This window comes from Chionomys nivalis, chromosome 6 (assembly GCF_950005125.1).
Source record: "Chionomys nivalis chromosome 6, mChiNiv1.1, whole genome shotgun sequence".
NCBI classification, from domain to species: Eukaryota; Metazoa; Chordata; class Mammalia; order Rodentia; family Cricetidae; genus Chionomys; species Chionomys nivalis.
The window spans coordinates 2,746,654-2,760,295 of NC_080091.1; the positions used below are offsets into that span (position 1 = coordinate 2,746,654).

At 42.9% G+C, this 13,642-nt stretch overlaps 1 pseudogene; it reads left to right on the forward strand.

The window, feature by feature from the left end:
- The first annotated feature begins 269 nt into the window (after positions 1–269).
- LOC130875606 (phospholipid phosphatase 2-like) lies at positions 270–13,070 on the forward strand (annotated as a pseudogene).
- Positions 13,071–13,642: the final 572 nt, after the last annotated feature.

Here is a 13,642-nt window from a genome sequence, read left to right on the forward strand (position 1 = left end):
TTTCTACAAACATTTGTAGATCCATTCATCCCCCTATGATGCCACAAGAAAAATTCCCAGAACACTGCTTAAACTTACACGTTCCAAGTTTAACTATAAAATTACTTATGCCCGCTCCCCTCTTCGGGCACATAACATCACCCAGCTCAGCCTGTTTGGGCTCTGGGACTGAATCGTGAGGACAAGAGGGTGGGCGGTAGTTCCTTTGTCTCAATATCCTGCCTGCAGTAAGCAAGGTAGGCCCTTTGTTTAAGAACTACCCAACCAGCATGGAAATCCGATCTAGTCACCAGGAGAGCCATCACTGGGGAATCCCATCACTGGGAAGGTATATCATTGGGCAAGGAAATCTGATCCTGTAAAAGAAGATCTATAGGGGAGCATTCGGAGGAAGAGATGGGCAGGCGAAGTATATATCCTGATGAGAAGCCAAGGACAATGGCACTAGGTTTCGATCCTAATACATGAACTGGCTTTGTGGGAGCTTAGCCTGTTTGGACGCTCACCTTTCTGGACGTAGATAGAAGGACCTTGGTCTTCCCGCAGGGCAGGGAATTTGGACTGCTCTTCAGTATCGAGAGGGAGGGGGAATGGAGTGGGGGGAGGAGAAGAGGAGTGGGGATAGGGGGAGGGAAGTGGGGGGAGGGCAATATTTGGGAGGAGGGGAGGGAAATGGGAAATGGGGAGCAGGTGGAAATTTTACTTAAAAAAGAATAAAAATAAATAAATAAGTAAAAAATAATAATAATAATAAAAATACAGAAATAAAAAAAAAATTTTAAGAGACCATGGGAAAGTACAGTGTTTGGATTTTTGCCATGGTATATGGGAATAGCCTCTGTTAATTCAGATTGTTCTACTCTTGAAACTCATTTTGTTACTTTCAAAACATTTCTGAACTTTACATATTATCCTTATAATTTGTATATATGCTCACAGCTTAAATTAAATTATCCAGACAACAAATTCAAAAAAAAAAAAAAAAAAAAAAAACACAAAGCATACAGAATAAAGCAAGAATATTAAGAGCTGCAAAGGAAAAAGGCCAAGTTACTAATAAAGGTAAACCTATCAGACTTGCACCTGACTTCTCTGTGGAAACCTTGAAAACCAGAAGATCCTGGATAGAGGTACTGCAGAAACTAAGAGACCACGGATGTAAGCCCAGACTACTATACCCAGCCAAGCTTTCGTTCACTATAAATGGAGAAAACAAAATTTTCCAAGATAAAAACAAATTTAAACAATACGTAGCCACAAATCCAGCCTTACAGAAAGTAATAGAAGGAAAATCACAAACCAAGGAGTCCAACAATGCCCACAATAACTCAGACATCTAATGACCCTTCACCAGCACAACTTGAAGAAGGGAAACACACAAACTCTACTAACAAAAGAAAGAAAGAAAGAAAGAAAGAAAGAAAGAAAGAAAGAAAGAAAGAAAGAAAGAAAGAAAGGAAAAATGACCGGAGTTAACAACCACTGGTCATTAATATCACTTACTATCAATGGACTCAACTCACCTATAAAGAGGCACAGGCTAAGAGACTGGATATGAAAACAGGATCCCTGAACAGAGAATTCTCAACAGAAGAAATTCAAATGGCCAAAAGACACCTAAGGTCATGCTCAACCTCCTTAGCGATAAGGGAAATGCAAATTAAAACAACTTTGAGATACCATCTTACACCTGTCAGAATGGCTAAAATCAAAAACACCAATGATAGCCTTTGCTGGAGAGGTTGTGGAGATCGAGGCACACTCATTCATTGCTGGTGGGAATGCAAACTTGTGCAACCACTTTGGAAATCAGTGTGGCGATTTCTCAGGAAATTTGGGATCAACCTACCCCAAGATCCAGTAATACCACTATTGGGAATATACCCAAGAGATGCCACATCAAATGACAAAAGTATCTGTTCAACTATGTTCATAGCAGCATTGTTTGTAATAGCCAAAACCTGGAAACAACCTAGATGCCCTTCAATGGAGGAATGGATGAAGAAAGTGTGGAATATATACATATTAGAGTACTACTCAGCAGTAAAAAACAATGACTTCTCGAATTTTGCGTGCAAATGGATGGAAATAGAAAACACTATCCTGAGTGAGGTATCCCAGACCCAAAAAGAGGAACATGGGATGTACTCACTCATAATCGGTTTCTAGCCATAAATAAAAGACATTAAGCATATAATGTGTGATCCTATAGAAGTTAAAAAGAAAGTGAACCCAAAGAAAATCATATAGTCATCCGCATGGAGAGGGGGAAGTAAACAAGATTGCAGGGCAAAAACTGGGAACTTGCGGGTGAGGTGGCATGGGGCAAAGGGGAAATGGGATGAGAAATATGAGAAGGGGAGGATGGGAGGAGCTCGGGGGATTGGGATGGTTGGGATATAGGAAGGATGGATACGGGAGCAGCGAAGTATATATCCTATCTAAGGGAGCCATCTTAGGGTTGGCAAGAGACTTGACTCTAGAGGGGTTCGCAGGTGTCCAGGAATATGTCCCCAGCTGGTACCTTGGGCAATTAAGGAGAGGGAACCTGAAATGACCCTATCCTATACTGATGAATATCTTGCATATCACCTTAGAACCTTCATCTGGCGATGGATCGAGGTAGAGACAGATTCTCAATTTGGAGCAACGGTCTGAGCTCTTAAGGTCCAAATGAGGAGCAGAAGGAGGGAGAACAAGAGCAAAAAATCAGGACCACGAGGGATGCACCCACCCACTGTGACAGTGGAACTGATTTATTAGGAGCCCACCAAGGCCAGCTGGTCTGGGACTGAATAAGCATGGGTTGATTCCGGACTCTCTGAGCATGGTGATCAATGAAGACTGATGAGAAGCCAAGGACAATGGCACTAGGTTTCAATCCCAATACATGAACTGGCTTTGTGGGAGCTTAGCCTGTTTAGAAGCTCACCTTCCTGGATGTAGATAGAAGACCTTCGTCTTCCCGCAGGGCAGAGAATTTGGACTGCTCTTCAGTATCGAGAGGGAGGGGGAATGGTGTGGGGGGAGGAGAAGAGGAGTGGGGATAGGGGGAGGGGAGTGGGGGGAGGGGGCAATATTTGGGAGGAGGGGAGGGAAATGGGAAACGGGGAGCAGGTGGAAATTTTAATTAAAAAAGAATAAAAAATAAATAAAAGAAAAAAATAAAATAGAAAGTTTTAAAACAAAACAAAAAAAAAAAAAAAGAAACACACCTCAACCACAAAGACAGACATCTACTCAGAGTAAAGGACTGGGAAAAGGTTTATCAAGCAAACGGACCTAAGAAACAAGTAGGTGTGGCCATACTAATTTCTAAGAAAGTTGACTTCAAACTTAAATCAATCAAAAGAGATGGAGAGGGACATTTTTTACTCATAACAGGAACAATTCACCAGGATGAAGTCTCAATCCTGAATATATATGACCCTAATATAAAAGCATCCACTTATGTAAAAGAAATGTTATTAAAACTCAAGGCAATCATCAAACCACTCACAATAATAGTAGGAGATTTCAACACCCCTCTCTCACCAATGGACAGGTCAATCAGACAGAAACCTAACAGAGAAATAAGAGGATTAAGGGAGGTAATGAATAAACTGGACTTAACAGACATCTATAGAACATTCCACTCAAATAAGAAAGAATATAACTTCTTCTCTGCAGCTCATGGAACCTTCTCGAAAATAGACCACATACTCGGTAACAAAGCAAACTTACACAGTTACAAAAAAATATCGGTAACCACCTGTGTCTTATCAGATCACCATGGATTAAAGTTAGATTTCAACAACAATGCTATCCCCAGAAAGCCTATGAACTCATGGAAACTGGACAGTCAACTATTGAACCACACCTGGATCAAGATCATGCTCAACCTCCTTAGCGATAAGGGAAATGCAAATTAAAACAACTTTGAGATACCATTTTACACCTGTCAGAATGGCTAAAATCAAAATCACCAATGATAGCCTTTGCTGGAGAGGTTGTGGAGAAAGGGGCACACTCATCCATTGCTGGTGGGAATGCAAACTTGTGCAACCACTTTGGAAATCAGTGTGGTGATTTCTCAGGAAATTTGGGATCAACCTACCCCAAGATCCAGTAATACCACTCTTGGGAATATACCCAAGAGATGCCCCATCAAATGACAAAAGTATCTGTTCAACTATGTTCATAGCAGCATTGTTTGTAATAGCCAAAACCTGGAAACAACCTAGATGCCCTTCAATGGAGGAATGGATGAAGAAAGTGTGGAATATATACATATTAGAGTACTACTCAGCGGTAAAAAACAATGACTTCTCGAATTTTGCGTGCAATTGGATGGAAATAGAAAACACTATCCTGAGTGAGGTATCCCAGACCCAAAAAGAGGAACATGGGATATACTCACTCATAATCGGTTTCTAGCCATAAATAAAGGACATTGAGCATATTATTTGTGATCCTAGAGAAACTAAATAAGAAAGTGAACCCAAAGAAAATCGTATAGTCATCTGCCTGGAGAGGGGAAGTAGACAAGATTGCAGGGCAAAAACTGGGAACTTGCTGGTGAGGTGTCATGGGGCAAAGGGGAAATGGGATGAGAAACATCAGAAGGGGAGGATGGGAGGAGCTCGGGGTATTGGGATGGTTGGGATATAGGAAGGATGGATACGGGAGCAGCGAAGTATATATCCTAACTAAGGGAGCCATCTCAGGGTTGGCAAGAGACTTGACTCTAGAGGGGTTCGCAGGTGTCCAGGGAGATGTCCCCAGCTGGTACCTTGGGCAACTGAGGAGAGGGAACCTGAAATGACCCTATCCTATACTGATGAATATCTTACATATCACCTTAGAACCTTCATCTGGCGATGGATCAAGGTAGTAACAGAGACTCAATTTGGAGCAAAGGTCTGAGTTCTTAAGGCCCAAATGAGGAGCAGAAGGAGGGAGAACATGAGCAAGGAAATCAGGACCACGAGGGATGCACCCACCCATTGTGACAGTGGAACTGATTTATTTGGAGCCCACCAAGGCAAGCTGGTCTGGGACTGAATAAGCATGGGTTGAAACTGGACTCTCTGAGCATGGTGGACAATGAAGGCTGATGAGAAGCCAAGGACAATGGCACTAGGTTTCGATCCTAATACATGAACTGGCTTTGTGGGAGCTTAGCCTGTTTAGACGCTCACCTTCCTGGACGTAGATAGAAGACCTTCGTCTTCCCGCAGGGCAGAGAATTTGGACTGCTCTTCAGTATCCAGAGGGAGGGGGAATGGTGTGGGGGGAGGAGAAGAGGAGTGGGGATAGGGGGAGGGGAGTGAGGGGAGGGGGGAATATTTGGGAGGAGGGGAGGGAAATGGGAAACAGGGAGCAGGTGGAAATTTTAATTAAAAAAGAATAAAAAAAAGAAATTAGTATGGCCACACCTGCTTCTTTTTTAGGTCCATTTGCTTGAAAAGCCTTTTCCTGCCATTTAGTTTGAGTAGGTGCCTGTCTTTGTGGTTGAGTTGGGTTTCTTGTAAACAGCAGAATGTTGGATCCTGTTTTCGTATCCAATCTCTTAGCCTTTGTCTTTTTATAGGTGAGTTGAGTCCATTGACATTAAGTGATATTAGTGACCAGTGGTTGTTAACTCTGGTCACTTTTTTGGTAGTAGAGTTTGTGTGTTTCCCTTCTTCGGGTTGTGCTGGTGAAGGGTCTCTAGATCTCTGAGTTATTGTGGACATTTTTGGACTCCTTGGTTTGTGATTTTCCTTCTATTACTTTCTGTAAGGCTGGATCTGTTGCTTTGTATTGTTTAAATTTGTTTTTATCCTGGAAAATTTTCTTTTCTCCATTTATAGTGAATGAAAGCTTGGCTGGTTATATTAGTCTGGGCTTGCATCCATGGTCTCTTAGTTTCTGCAGTACCTCTATCCAGGACCTTCTGGCTTTCAAGGTTTCCATAGAGAAGTCAGGTGTAAGTCTGATAGGTTTACCTTTATAAGTAACTTGGTCTTTTTCCTTTGCAGTTCTTAAGATTCTTTATTTATTCTGTATGCTTTCTGTTTAGATTATTATATGGATGAAGGGATTTTTTTTGTGTGTGTTCTGTATGCTTCTTGAACCTTCATAGGTATATCTTTCTTTAGGTTGGGAAAGTTTTCTTTTTTTTTTATTGAAAAAAAATTTTCCACGTCCTCCCCACCTCCCATTTCCCTCCCCCTCCTCCCGCCCCTCTCCCTTTCACCCCACTCCTCTCCTCCTCCCTCTCCAGTCACAGGAGCAGTCAGGGTTTACTGCCCTGTGGAAAGTACAAGGTCCTCCCTGCTCCATCCAGATCTAGGAAGCTGAACATCCAAACTGTCTAGGCTCCCACAAAGCCAGAACCTGAAGTAGGATCAAAACCCTGTGCCACTGTCCTTGGCCTCTGGTCAGCTCTCATTGTCAGACAAGTTCAGAGAGTCCGGTTTTATCCCATGCTTTTTCAGTCACAGTCCAGCTGGCCTTGGTGAGCTCCCAATAGATCGGCCCCACTGTCTCAGTGGGTGGGTACACCCCTCGTGGTCCTGACTTCGTTGTACATGTTCTCCCTCCTTCTGCTCTTCATTAGGACCTTGGGAGCTCACTCCGGTGCTCCAGTGTGGGTCTCTGTCTCTATCTCCATCCATCGCTAGATGAAAGTTCTATGGTGATATGCAAGATATTCATTAGTATGGCTATAGGATAGGTTCATTTTAGGTTCCCTATCCTCAGGTGCCCAAGGAACTAACTGGGGACATTGCCCTGGGCATCCGGTAGCCACCCCAAGTTCAAGTCTCTTGCCAACACTTAGGTGGTTCCCTTAACTAAGATATGAGTTTCCCTGCTCCCCTATCCAACCTTCCTATATCCCCAATCATCCCGTTTCCCCAAGTTCCCCTCATCCTCTCCTTCACACTTTTCTCTCTCCATCTCCCCTTACCCCCATCCCACCCTACCCCCAAGATTCCAATTTTTTGCCCGGCAATCTTGTCTATTTCCCATAGCCAGGAGGATAATTATATGTTTTTCCTAGGGTTTGTCCTCTTGTTTAGCTTCTTTAGGACCATAAATTATAGACTCAGTGGCCCCTATCCATGGCTAGAAATCAATTATAAGTGAGTACATCCCATGATCTTCCTTTTGGGTCTGGGTTACCTCACTCAGGATAGTATTTTCTATTTCCATCCATTTGCATAGAAAATTCGAGAAGTCACTGCTTTTTACTGCAGAGTAATACTCTAATGTGTATATATTCCACACTTTCTTCATCCATTCTTCTATTGAAGGACACCTAGGATGCTTCCAGGTTTTGGCTATTACAAATAATGCTGCTATGAATATAGTTGAACAAATGCTTTAGTCATATGATAAGGAATCTCTTGGCTATATTCCCAAGAGTGGTATTGCTGGGTCCAGGGGTAGGTTGATCCAAATTTTTCTGAGAAACCGCCACACTGAATTCCAAAGTGGTTGCACAAGTTTGCAGTCCCACCAGCAATGGATAAGGGTACCCCTTTCTCCACAACCTCTTCAGCAAAGGCTATCCTTGGTGTTTTTGATTTTAGCCATTCTGACAGGTGTAAGATGATATCTCAAAGTTGTTTTTATTTGCATTTCTCTGATCTCTAAGGAGGTTGAGCATGACCTTAAGTATCTTTTGGCCATTTGAACTTCATCTGTTGAGGATTCTCTGTTCAGTTCTGTGCCCCATTTTTTAATTGGGTTAATTATCCTTTTAAAGTCTAGTTTCTTGAGTTCTTTATATATTTTGGAGATCAGACCTTTGTCTGTTGCGGGGTTGGTGAAGATCTTCTCCCAGTCAGTAGGCTGCCTTTTTGTCTTAGTGACAGTGTCCTTTGCTTTACAGAAGCTTCTCAGTTTCAGGGGGTCCCATTTATTCAATGTTGCCCTTAATGTCTGTGCTGCTGGGGTTATACATAGGAAGCGATCTCCTGTGCCCACATGTTGTAGGGTACTTCCCATTTTCTCTTCTGTCAGGTTCAGTGTGTTCAGATTGATATTGAGGTCTTTAATCCATTTGGACTTGAGTTTTTTTTTTTTTTTTTTTTTTTTTGGTTTTTCGAGACAGGCTTTCTCTGTGGCTTTGGAGCCTGTCCTGGAACTATCTCTTGTAGACCAGGCTGATCTCGAACTCACAGAGATTCACCTGCCTCTGCCTCCCAAGTGCTGGGATTAAAGGCGTGCGCCACCACCGCCCGGCTTGGACTTGAGTTTTGTGCATGGTGATAGATATGGGTCTACTTTCATTCTTCTACAGGTTGACATCCAGTTCTGCCAGCACCATTTGTTGAAGATGCTTTCTTTCTTCCATTGTACACTTTTAGCTCCTTTATCGAAAATGAGGTGTTCATAGGTTTGTGGGTTAACATCCGGGTCTTCTATATGATTCCATTGGTCGACTTCTCTGGTTTTATGCCAGTACCACGCTGTTTTCATTACTGTAGCTCTGAAATAGAGTTTGAAGTCAGGGATGGTAATGCCTCGAGAAGTTCCTTTATTGTATAAGATTGTTTTCGCTATCCTGGGTTTTTTGTTTTTCCATAGAAAGTTGATTATTGTCCTCTCAAGATCTGTGAAGAATTTTGATGGGGCCTTGATGGGGATTGCATTGAATCTATAGATTGCCTTTGGTAGAATTGCCATTTTCACTATGTTGATCCTCCCAATCAAAGAGCAAGGGAGATCCTTCCATTTTTCTGGTATCCTCTTCAATTTCTTTCTTCAAAGACTTAAAGCTCTTGTCAAATAGAACTTTCACTTCCTTGGTTGGAGTTACCCCAAGATATTTTATGCTGTTTGTGGCTATCGTGAAAGGTGATGATTCTCTTATTTCCCTCTCTGCTTCCATATCCTTTGTGTATAAGAGGGCGACTGATTTTTTGGAGTTGATCTTGTATCCGGCCATATTACTAAAGGTATTTATCAGCTGTAGAAGTTCTTTGGTGGAGTTTTTTGGGTCGCTTAAGTACACTATCATATCATCTGCAAATAACGCAAGTTTAACTTCTTCCATTCCAATTCGAATCGCCTTTACCCCTTATGTTGTCTTATTGCTATTGCTAAGACTTCAAGAATTATATTGAAGAGGTATGGGGAGAGTGGACAGCCTTGGTGTGTTCCTGATTTTAGTGGGAGGGCTTTAAGTTTCTCTCCTTTTAATTATGATGTTAGCTGTCGGCTTGCTGTAAATAGCTTTAATTATATTTAGGAATTATATTCAGGAAATATGGGACACAATAAAAAGACCAAACCTAAGAATAATAGGAATAGAAGAAAGGGAAGAAGCGCATCTCAACGGTCCACAAAATATATTTAATAAAATTATAGAAGAAAACTTTCCCAACCTAAAGAAAGATATACCTACGAAGGTTCGAGAAGCATACAGAACACCGAAAATGCTTGATCAAAAAAAAACATCCCCTCGCCATATAATAATCAAAACACAAAGCATACAGAACAAAGAAAGAATATTAAGAGCTGCAAAGATATAGGCCAAGTTACTTATAAAGGTAAACCGATCAGACATACACCTGACTTCTCTATGGAAACAATGAAAGCCAGAAGGTCCTGGATAGATGTACTGCAGAAACTAAGAGACTGTGGATGCAAGCCCAGACTACTATACCCAGCCAAACTTTCATTCATTGTAAATGGAGAAAACAAAATTTTCAAGGATAAAAACAAATTTAAACAATATGTAGCCACAAATCCAGCCTTACAGAAAGTAATAGAAGGAAAATCACTAACCAAGGAGTCCAACAGTGACCACAGTATCTCAGACAACTAGAGACCCTTCACCAGCGCAACACAACGAAGGGAAACACACAAAATTTACTACTAAAAAAATGACCGGAGTTAAGAACCACTGGTCATTAATATCACTTAATGTCAATGGACTCAATTCACCTATAAAAAGGCACAGAATATGAGATTGGATACGAAAACAGGATCCAACATTCTGCTGTTTACAAGAAACACACCTCAACTACAAAGACAGACACCTACTCAGAGTAAAGGGTTGGGATAAGGCTTATCAAGTAAATGGACCTAAGAAACAAGCAGGTGTGGCCATACTAATTTCTAATAAAGTTGACTTCAAACTTAAATCAATCAGTAGAGATGGAAAGGGACATTTTCTACTCATAACAGGAACAATTCATCAGGATGAAGTCTCAATCCTGAATATCTATGCCCCTAATACAAAAGCACCCACGTACGTAAAAGAAACATTGCTAAAACTCAAGGCAGCTATCAAACCACACACGTTAATAGTAGGAGACTTTAACACTCCTCTCTCACCAATGGACAGGTCAATTAGACAGAAACCTAACAGAGAAAAAAGAGAATTATTGGAGGTAATGAATCAAATGGACTTAACAGACATCTATAGAATATTCCACCCAAATAGGAAAGAATATACCTTCTTCTCTGCAGCTCATGGAACCTTCTCGAAAATTGACCACATACTCGGTAACAAAGCAAACATCCACAGTTACAAAAAAATATCTGTTACCACCTGTATCTTATCAGATCACCATGGATTAAAGCTAGAATTCAACAACAATGCTACCCCCAGAAAGCCTGCAAACTCATGGAAACTGAACAGTCAACTACTGAACCATACCTGGATTAAGGAAGAAATAAAGAAAGAAATTAAGTCTTCCTTGAAGACAATGAAAATAAAGAAACAACGTACTCAAACCTATGGGACACTATGAAAGCAGTCCCGAGAAGAAAGTTCATAGCACTAAGTGCCCACTTAAATAAAACAGAGAAAGCACACATTGGAGACTTAACAGCCCACCTGAAAGCTCTAGAAAAAAAAAGAAGCAGACTCACCTAGAAGGAGTAGAAGACTGGAAATAATCAAACTAAGGGCTGAAATCAACAAAATAGAAACACAGAAAACAATTGAAAGAATCAATGAAACAAAAAACTGGTTCCTGGAGAAAATCAACAAGATTGATAAACCCCTATCCAAACTAATCAAATGGCAGAGAGCGAATTTGCAAATTAATAAGATCACAAATGAAAAGGGGGACATAACCACAGACACAGAGGAAATTCAGAGAATCATTAGATCTTACTACAAAAGCCTGTATGCCACACAACTGGAAAATGTTAAAGAAATGGACACTTTTTTAGATGAATACCATATACCAAAGTTAAACCAGGACCAGGTGAACAACCTAAATAGACCTGTTAGTCATGAAGAATTAGAAGCTGTTATCAAAAACCTCCCTTCCAAAAAAAGTCCAGGACCAGATGGTTTCAATGCGGAATTCTAACAGATCTTCAAAGAAGAGCTAATAACTATACTCCTAAATGTATTTCACAATATAGAAACAGAAGAGTCATTGCCAAATTCCTTCTATGAAGCTACAGTAACTCTGATACCAAAACCACACAAACACTCAACCAAAAAAGAGAATTACAGGCCAATCTCACTCATGAACATCGACGCAAAAATCGTCAACAAAATACTGGCAAACCGAATCCAAGAACACATTAGAAAAATTATCCATCATGATCAAGTAGGCTTCATTCCAGAGATGCAGGGCTTGTTTAACATACGCAAATCCATCAATGTAATCCATCATATAAATCAACTGAAAGAAAAAAACCATATGATAGTTTCATTAGATGCTGAGAAAGCATTTGACAAAATTAAACATCCCTTTATGAGAAAAGTCTTGGAGAGATTAGGGATACAAGGGTCATACCTAAATATAATTAAAGCTATTTACAGCAAGCTGACAGCTAACATCAAATTAAATGGAGAGAAACTTAAAGCCATCCCACTAAAATCAGGAAAACGCCAAGGCTGTCCACTCTCCCCATACCTCTTCAATATAGTTCTTGAAGTCTTAGTAATAGCAATAAGATATATAAATCTTAAAGATGATTTATTTTTGGTCTCTCTCTCTCTCTCCCTCCCTCTCCCCTTCTCTCCCTCCCTCTGTCTGTGCACGTGCATGTAAGTGCTGGTGCCCTCAGAGCATCATATCTTGTGGTAGTTGTGAGCAGCTGGTGTAGGTACTGGATGATGTAGGTACTGGGAACTGAACTTGGGTCATCTGCAAATGCAGTCAGGACTCGTAGCTGCTGAGTCATCTCTCCAGTCCTGATTCCCATAGTTTAGAGTTGCACCCCTCTGTGACTGCCAGCCCCCCAAGGAGCCCTTGGCTCTGCCTTCTGGGTTCCAGTGACCAGCTTGCCCTCCCTCCCAGGCTCTCCTTTTACACCGGACACTCTTCCTTCGGCATGTATTGCATGTTGTTCCTGGCGGTGAGTGTCTCCCTTCCTCCCAGGGAACCTTGCCCAGCCTCCCCTTCCCTGGGCCTGGGTCTTCCCCGCAGCACAATGGGGTATGTGGAGGAGGCCCTGAGGGTAGGGGGTTTACGACTCTTGCGTTAGGCTGGGCAGGGAGAGGACGCCCATGGGCCCAGCTAATGCAGGCTGATGCCCCACAGTTCTAAGTGCAGGCCTGGCTCTGTTGGAAGTGGGCACGGCTGCTGAGGCCCACGGTTCAGTTCTTCTTGGTGGCCTTTGCAATCTATGTGGGCTACACCCGTGTGTCCAACCAAAGCACCACTGGAGTGATGTCCTCGTCGGCCTCCTGCAGGGAGCCCTGGTAGCGTGCCTCATGGTGAGCCCTGCCTGCCTCATCCTATAAGACCTGTCCAACCTGAGCCCAATGTTCCTGTGACCTCTGCCTGCTAATCTGCTTCCCAGAGCTTGCCCCTCACCACTGGCCCGGTTTTCTTTACTACCCTCATTGGCTCCTCCCTCATTGGCTCCTCCCTCTGGTCTTCTTCCTTGGCTTTATGCAATGCTTTCCCCTTCCCCGCAGGTCCCCTATGTCTCAGACTTCTTCAAATCCCAGCCGCCCCAGTCATGCCAGGAGGACCAGGAACCAGAGCGCAAGGCCAGTCTGTCCCTGACGCTGACCCTTAGCAACGGACCTTAGCCACTATGAGTACCCAGTCTCTTCCCGGAAGCCACCTGTGGGCCAGTCACGTGTTGGCCCCTTGGCCCTGGTCAGGCACTACTGACTTTGGAGCTGCCCTAGGGTCCCAGATGGTGACCATTGATCAGGGTCTTGGGTACCTGACTGGCCCTGAGTGTGGGCAGGATCCATCCTCATTGCTCTCTGAGTGCCCCAGGAAGATAAGATGAGGTCCTGCTCCGAGGGCTGTCTCCCACCACAAAGGGCTTTTTGAGGAGAGTCATCCCTGCATGGCCCCAAGAATGGACCGGTCTATGATGGTTTACGAAGTCGGCATCCTCCCTGTGGGTCCTGCGGGGACAGACCACTTGTCTGCCTGGGTGGAGCAGTTCTCCTTGTCCTGGGTCAGGGATCACAAGTGTGAAAACGGCTGCTAAACCTTGGGCTGCGTAGGAAAAGACACATGTGACTTTTGTCTGAATCCTGTTCTCAAGCCTGCAGAAGATTCCTGCCCGAGCCCTCCAAAGCCCTCCCTCAAAGCTTGCTGTCCAGTCCGGCCTCCACTCCCGCGCATGGACCGGATGTGTAGCCAGGCTTTGGGAGTGGGCCTAGGTCTGCCCTTCCCATCTATTTAAGAACACTTAAAGTTACCTTCGTGGGGCGGTGAGCTATAAACTT